The 7,552-nt window shown below is 44.3% G+C and overlaps 1 long non-coding RNA gene across 1 annotated transcript; it reads right to left on the bottom strand.

Moving 5' to 3' along the window:
• Nucleotides 1-3,009: 3,009 nt before the first annotated feature.
• LOC123126031 (uncharacterized) lies at nucleotides 3,010-6,055 on the bottom strand. The gene is made up of 3 exons (XR_006461537.1): nucleotides 5,081-6,055; nucleotides 3,883-4,264; nucleotides 3,010-3,778 (listed from the first exon to the last, which is right to left on the bottom strand). It is a non-coding gene; the product is annotated as an uncharacterized lncRNA (long non-coding RNA).
• Nucleotides 6,056-7,552: the final 1,497 nt, after the last annotated feature.

Raw genomic sequence — 7,552 nt, 5'->3', positions numbered from 1 at the left:
CTTGCCTCTAGCGGTCCTCTAAACGAGACGGCCCAACGCTGTAGCCCTGTAGCGGTTTTGGTAAGGTTATATGGACCGTTTAGAACCTTCTGCGTGGTTTTTTTTTCCCTATTTCTATGTGTTTTTATCAATTTTTCACGATTTTCTTTATTTTTTATTTTTATTTTTTTAGATACTTGTCAATTTTTTTCAATATATGCTGTGCATTTTTGTATACATGTGCACCATTTTTTGATACATGTTCCACATTTTTTAATTACATGTCAACCTATGAAAATGGTGCGAGATGATTTCATGTTGTTTGATGTGCCTAGAGCTAATCGCAGTATTTGTGATAGGCAATGTTGGTGGCCGTCGAATGTGGGCTGGGTAAAGATCGATGTCGATGGCGTCATCAACAATGCTGCTCGGTCAGCTGGTGGAGGTGGTGTAGCTCGGTCCCACTTGTCCTTCTTGAGTGCATGGAGCAAACCCTTCTTTGGAGTTACTAGCCATCATCGCAGAAGCTATGGCCCTCCGAGAGGGTGTCATTTCGGCGCAACTCAGTGGTTTCTCTCATGTGGTGATGGAAGTGGACTGAGGTTGCTAACCTTTGGTTTTCGTGACACAGTTCTCGTTCTATTGTGGCGCCTATCTTAATTAGATGAAATTGGGAAAATGTTCTGAGGCATCCTAATATATGTGACAGAGTCCAGATAGGCATCTTCGATTATATTTACGATTTTTTTTTGTTCTTTTGAAAAGAATATATTATGCTCGAAAACATGGATGGTCAACTTAAGCATTCTTATGTGCTTAAAGTAACCCGATAATGGAAAAGAGAGGGAGAGGGAGATGGAATGGGGATGGTGGGAGGGGGGAGAGAAATAGGGGTTTACCGCAACGTGAACTATCCAAACTACATGGTTTCGGGTTTAAAAATCAAAGTGTGTGTGTGGGGAGGTGGGTGGAGGTGGAAGGGATTGCTATTTAGATGCTCCATTGACATGATACAATGGAGTGGATTTTTGTGAGGGTGGGGAGTGGCAGGGGCAGAGATGATGCCTGAAGGAGGAAGAAGAATAGTACAAAAGGACGATAGTGGTACATTAGGATCTTGAATTATATGATGCACGATTAGTGATGAACCAAGACAATATGTATGACTCCGTTGCAACGCACGGGCAATTAACTAGTCTCATTAAAAATTATGTTAATGATCTACTCCCCCCGTCCCATAATATTGACACTACACTAGTGTAAAAAAACACTCTTATATTATGGGACGGAGGGAGTACTTGATATTGCCGATAACAGCCAGACAAACTACAAGGCCAAATATAGAAACAATCAAACAATTGTTCCTGAGGAGGAAGACTTGCCAGGAAGTGCTTACTTGTTTCCACCTATATAACATGTAATTCAAGTTGTTGGGTCCTCAAGTGTAAGAGTTTGCAGCAAGTGGTAACTCTCTTTTTAGGTGAGAACTACTATATCAATCTGTAGAGAAATAAGTAAAAAGAACCTACCTGTGTCTATAATGGTTCTAATAAGGTTGTCAATTTCACTAGCTTGCTCATCTGCTTGTATGATGTCCAAACACATGATGGAAGAAAGCAAGAACCGTAAAGTCAGTTTGCGTCCGTAAGGATGGCTCAGGCTCACTGAAGGCATGGTATTTTCCATGCATTCATGCCACTGCAATGGCACTTTGCTAGATGTTGCTCTTTGCAGTTTGCAATGCTAGCGGCACAATTTTTTCAAACCGAAGTACAACAAAATTTTCACTGTAATACGAAATTGTTGCTCCTATTTATAAAATAGAATAGTATACGCGCTAACAGGATGAATACACTAAGAGGACCATATTTTTGCAATTGGGAAATAAGTGGCATTACAAATAGTCTGTAAACAAGCACAATCACAAAAATAACATGAGACGGAGCCTAATGAAGATCCAGTTTTTCTGAAGATTTTTTTTAGTGGATGCATGATACTAATTAAACCAATGTGCTCCGTGACATCTCCAACATATGGAATTGCCAAAGGTGTGCCGGGCAACACTAACTCCATCCTTTAAGCATCCAGGGAAGAAAGTTCATCGATATGATATCTAATCTAAGTGGTGTTTAAGGACCCTGACATTCAGAGTATGAACTGAACCTGTCAACGATTAGCGAAATAAACATAAAAAATACCACGGTTATTACCTCAACTCAAACTACTTTTGTAACTTGAGCACCAATGTTGACCAGGTAAACCGTCACTAAACCATTGCTAAATGCTGCAGCTAGAGGTTCGTAATACAATATCTACAATATGCAGAGTAAATAAGGATTTTCAACATTTCTTCATTTTTCAATATGTAAATCATCAAATACAAGAGCTTGGTTATTGCTCCAAAAGTCTATCGTATGGAAACTATCAAGTTTGCCAAAATGAAGGTATCAAGTTGTAGTTTATCATTAGTGTATTACAGTATACTTACAATTGGAAACAGGCAACCAGCTCCAAACACTACTTCACAAATGTCTAACTCCAGTTTTACAGAGCGCGTGACTTAAATCACAGAAGTTTTCTCTTTTTAGTTAAAACCCAATCTTTAGGTGGAAAATATTAATATCAACCCACTAGCATCAAAGGTTCATCACTACTACCTGATTTTATGTGCTAAGCGGCTAAGATATGGGCTGGTGTTATTACATAATCAATATGATGATTATTGCTTGACACAGAAAGGTTCTTTTGTCCAAGTAGATACAGGAATAAATTTTGTATCTAATTTAGAAGACTAAATTGTGGACCAATTTTTTTTTACCACATCAAAGTAACACAAAAATATGGTAGATACTTGTGGTTGACAAATTATATACAGGACAAATCAAAGGCAAGAATTTGAAAAGCAATCAGAGTAAGAAGAAGCCATGGATGATTGAGAATATGTTCTGCATAGTTATATGGTAGCAACATAGCACATAGTTAATCATTGGAGAAACTGGTTTTACTACGTGTGACTGAGCTTAACCTACAAATCGCTGAAACATGAACATTTCGTCATCTCTGCAAAATTCTTGAAAAAACATACATGTGGCGTCTCAGAACTGTTTCCTAATTTGATTTGTCTCTTGGAGATGGATTATACAGTACTCCGTACAGAATGTCAAAAAAAATCTTTTGCATAAAAGACAGAATTTGATTTGTCTCTTGGATCTGGCACTGCTGGCACATGATTAAGGAAGCCAGCATCTGTGCGTATCATCAACTTACTAATTCGGTGTGGATGGAGCCGAAACCACCCTGCGTGTATCTATCATCAACTTGGTTCTTCGGTGTGGATGGAGCCGAACCCGCCCTCCTGGGCTCCTGGAACACATTGGTGGCCGGCAGGTTGACGAGCTCAGTAGCATGCGGGTTGACGGCAGTCAGCGGCTGATGCAGCGGTGCGGGTGGTTCGCCACGCAGAGAGATAAGTGGCCTGTTGGGGTCGTCCTCATCTGCCAGTGTTGGCTTGGCCCGCGTCCCATCCCCCGTCCAGAAGAAGGGCAGGAACGGCAGGGCGAGGAAAGCCAAGCAGCAACCAAAGCCGCAAACATTTTGGACTTGCGCGTCCGTTTGTCGCAGAGTTTTCATATTTGGGACAGAATTTGATAGGGACTTAATTAAGGGGGAATTTGTAGCCACTTACCATATCAAAGTAATCTCTTGGGTCGATAGCGTCACGAGTGATCCACACGCAATAGTGAAGTAGGCTCACTGTCGTGGACACACAATCAGGCAAGGACTCCAACTTCCTCTCGAGCTGGATGATTTGATAGACAAAAGTTATTCGTTCTGGAGTATGTATATATGCAGCAATAACATTGGGCATTATTTTCGTAGTGCAGTGAGGCATAGAAATCTTACCACAGACACAGCCAGCACGAGTGATGTGCACCCGGAGGCCAGTCCAGCGAGCGTGCACATCACCTTGACGACCGAGGTCCACTCGGCCAGAACTCCAAAGATTGCTATGAAAAACAGGTAAAACACAGCACCGGGAACCCACCTCTCGATTGTGATCCATCGATGGGCTTCGTCCGTGTAGCAAAGAAACATCATCAGATAGACAAAGTAGAGCACAGTGCCAGTCCCGTTGAGCCAGACGGACTCATTGACCTTCCATCCATTGTCCATCAATGAGAAAAAAAGCCAACAAGTGTAGCTAAGCAAAGAAGCCATGAATGGCTCGCTTCGTGTCCCGCCTCCCACGGATTTCATCCTCCACGCTTTCACGAACGTGTTCAACCTGCCAAGAACGAACAATCAATATGATTAGGTAGTAGGGAATCAAGACTTGTATTTTCCTTCACTTCAAATTAACTGGAATCTTAGATTTGCTCTAAATCAAATTCCATTGAGTTTGAATATGTTTTATACTAGAAAAGTGTGCTTATATGTAATACTACGAAATTATATTTCATAGTAAAACTTAATCAAACTAATTTTGTGTTCAAGAAGTTGACATATTTTTCTAACATCTTTATAAATCATACATACACAATTGGTAATACCTATATATACACACTAAGCACATGTATAACAATGTGAGGTGGCAAAATTGAAAAACAGAACACAGTGAAACGCACTAGAGATATAACTTGTCATGTATGCTCACTTAAGTCCACATTATCCTGAAAGTGCACTTCCACACAACAATAAGAGTGAATGCATAAAAGCAATGATGGTCAGATGTGATTTTCTAGTTTGGTTCACATTTGAACAAAGCTAGGGCAAAAATTTTGAAGATGAAACGCGTATGGAGTTGTTTGAGGTTTACTACTTCGTGGAAAAGCTCTGTGGAGATGCCTATCAGGATATATCCACCCAAACTGCATTGATGTAGTTGTGGATGGACCAAATAACTCAAAATGGAGGTTGACTAGTTTCATGCCCCACGCCGGAACTCTTGGAAGAAACCACCTACGGGGTATCAAATTCTTAACATTGACGCTGGAGGATGATAACATGGGTACATGTGGAGCGACTTTGTGGGCACAGCTAGTGCACATTTGGCACGGGTGACTAAGGCAGTAATGGAAGAAGCAATGCAGGTTGGGCTAACCTTCTTTGGCGATTCAATCCAGGGATATGAATTCGGGTCGGCGGCTCTAGTCTTTGAACAATGTGAGGTGTTGATGATGGATTTTGGGAACGTCATCTTGGAACATTGTAATTGTGAGTCCAATGCGTGCAGGGACAAGCTGGAGATGACGATTGCAGGCACCGGCCACTGCTGTTTGCCGATCGAGCAGAGCAGCACCAACTAGTAGCAGCAGCAAGCAGCACGTCCACGACCACCAGCCGCACCTCTTCCGGCGCGTGCGTGCGTGCAGCCTCAACAGCAACGACGAGCTGCCTCTGCCATTGCTCGGTGCGCCACTTGCTTCAAGGTGCTCAAAAGGTGTCGATCAGGCCCCTCTGTTCCGTCTAGTTGGGCCAGCTAGGCTTTCTGTCGAACACCTGGAGCGCGTCGCGGCCACCTCCCGCTTGCCAACTTCCCCGACCACCACGATCGGAGAGAGACTCATCGATCCTGATCAAGAAATCACGCCAGCCTCTCCTCCGAGACTCGCGAGTCTCCGACGACGAACAGGCACATCGGAGGCGCCCGCACTTCTCCGAAATCCGTTGACCGTGTCCAGCAATCGAAGGGGAAAACCACGTGGCCACCACGTTCTTCTGGGTTGTCCTCATGGTCACCACGGCACCTGCTTCACGCTTGTGTCGCTGCAGACGCACAAGATGCTCGCCGCCGGCGCCGATGGGGCACCGCGGCTGGCGCGGTGGGCGCGCGCGAGGTGGTCGTTGTGCCACGAGGTGTAGTGTAGCGGCGGCTCGTAGCAAGCCATGTGCAGCGGCGTGGCGGCGAAACGGTGGCGGCCGCAGCCGAAGGCGGGGCACCCGTGGGCGGGCCGGCGTGGCGGTGGCCGCGCATGTGTTGCGCCAAATCAACAGGAGTACCCGAATTGAAGATTTTGAGAAAAACGGAGTGTGTTTTCGAGAAGTCAGGGAGCACCAAATCTATCCTCGAATGTCCAAACACTTTTCAGTCATCCAACGCTGTTCATTCAATTTGTCCAGACCGACCCGGACATCCGAAATCCCCTAAATCGGCATCAAATTGGGGACATTTTGGTAATTTCAATGTTCGCTTGACACACTATTAGTTGGACCACATATCTTCAAAGTATGTGTCACACCCATCATTTTTGTTTCCTTTCAGCCTGCCTAGCCCATTGTTAGTCACAGTTCATTGTCCTAATTTAATAACTACGGTTGAATGACCGGCACCCGCCCACAACCGAAACATGTCTGTAAATATTTGAGGATGTCTATTCGGTGACTCCGGATAGAGTTGCCCTTAAGTGCCTTCTCTTGTTTGTCAAGGTGTTGCAGACATATAAGCAGCAACTAACGAAACGTACAGAAAGAGGGCCGTGTCGTCTTCCCCTCTAGCCCCCCTCTGGAATTTCACGGGTGGGCCCATGCCCCTTAATATAATCCAAGCCTTTCATTCTTAATCAACCCATAAAAATTCCGTAAATGGGCAGGACGTGTAGCATTACTCGTTTTTTTTCGGTTTACCACATTTGGACGGATTTCGTCCGGATGTCCAATTTATCATAATCAAGATTTCGTTCGGATGTGCAAACATTCTTTTAACATAATCAGGATTTCGTTCGGATGTGAACACATTCATGTACTACTCTACCATATTAGGGACGGATTCCGTTGAGATGTCGAAATGTTTACTCTGTCAGTTATAATAGTTACAGTTAGTCAGGAGTAATAGCACTTACACAGGAAGGAAGTTGTAGAGGCCGAAGGTGGCGTAGCCTGCGATCACACAGTTATACGTCAGCGCGCTCCAAAATAACTAGTTGCATTCAGCGATAATTACCGGTCCAGATGAGTGCTTCGGTGGGCGTACTTGGGAGGCGCGGATCCCAAACCCAACCCACCTGCAAGCAAAACAGCCGGTTCAAATAAACAGTGGAAATCCTCAAGATAAAAAGCAGAGTAATTAACATGAAGCAGCAGGCATCTGCTTAATTTTTTCGGATTTTCTTCTTCTTGAATATTGGCAAGAGGAGGTGCAAATCCATTGGTTAGCAAGGAGAGATTAGTTAGACAAGAACCCCAGGCTGGGAGAGCGACCAGCACAAAAAAGTTAGGGCGAACGAGAGAAAAGGAGCACAGGGCGATCGAGCTCGGCCCGGATCGAAGCTGCGAATTCAAGGTAGAGAGAGAGGGAGAGGGGTCAGGTGGGAGGGTTGGCGTCGCTAAGCAGAGAGAGAGAGAGAGAGAGGTGTCAGCGAGGGAGAGAGAAGAAAGGTGTCAGGCGGCGGTTATTTGATGTGCTGTCACAGCGAGGGAGAGAGAGAGAGAGAGTTTGATTCGTAGCTCACGTCATCATACATTTTCACAGGACCAAACCCCGGCCGTCGCATGCTACTCGTCCATTGCTAATCATTTTGTGTGTGTGTTTTATTTTCTTCTTGTTGTTCAATTGAATTTATCTATTTTGCCTCTG

Source organism: Triticum aestivum, chromosome 5D, assembly GCF_018294505.1.
Source record: "Triticum aestivum cultivar Chinese Spring chromosome 5D, IWGSC CS RefSeq v2.1, whole genome shotgun sequence".
Taxonomy (NCBI): domain Eukaryota; kingdom Viridiplantae; phylum Streptophyta; class Magnoliopsida; order Poales; family Poaceae; genus Triticum; species Triticum aestivum.
Note: the sequence above shows the minus strand (reverse complement) of the source record. Positions and strands in the feature narration are given on the sequence as shown.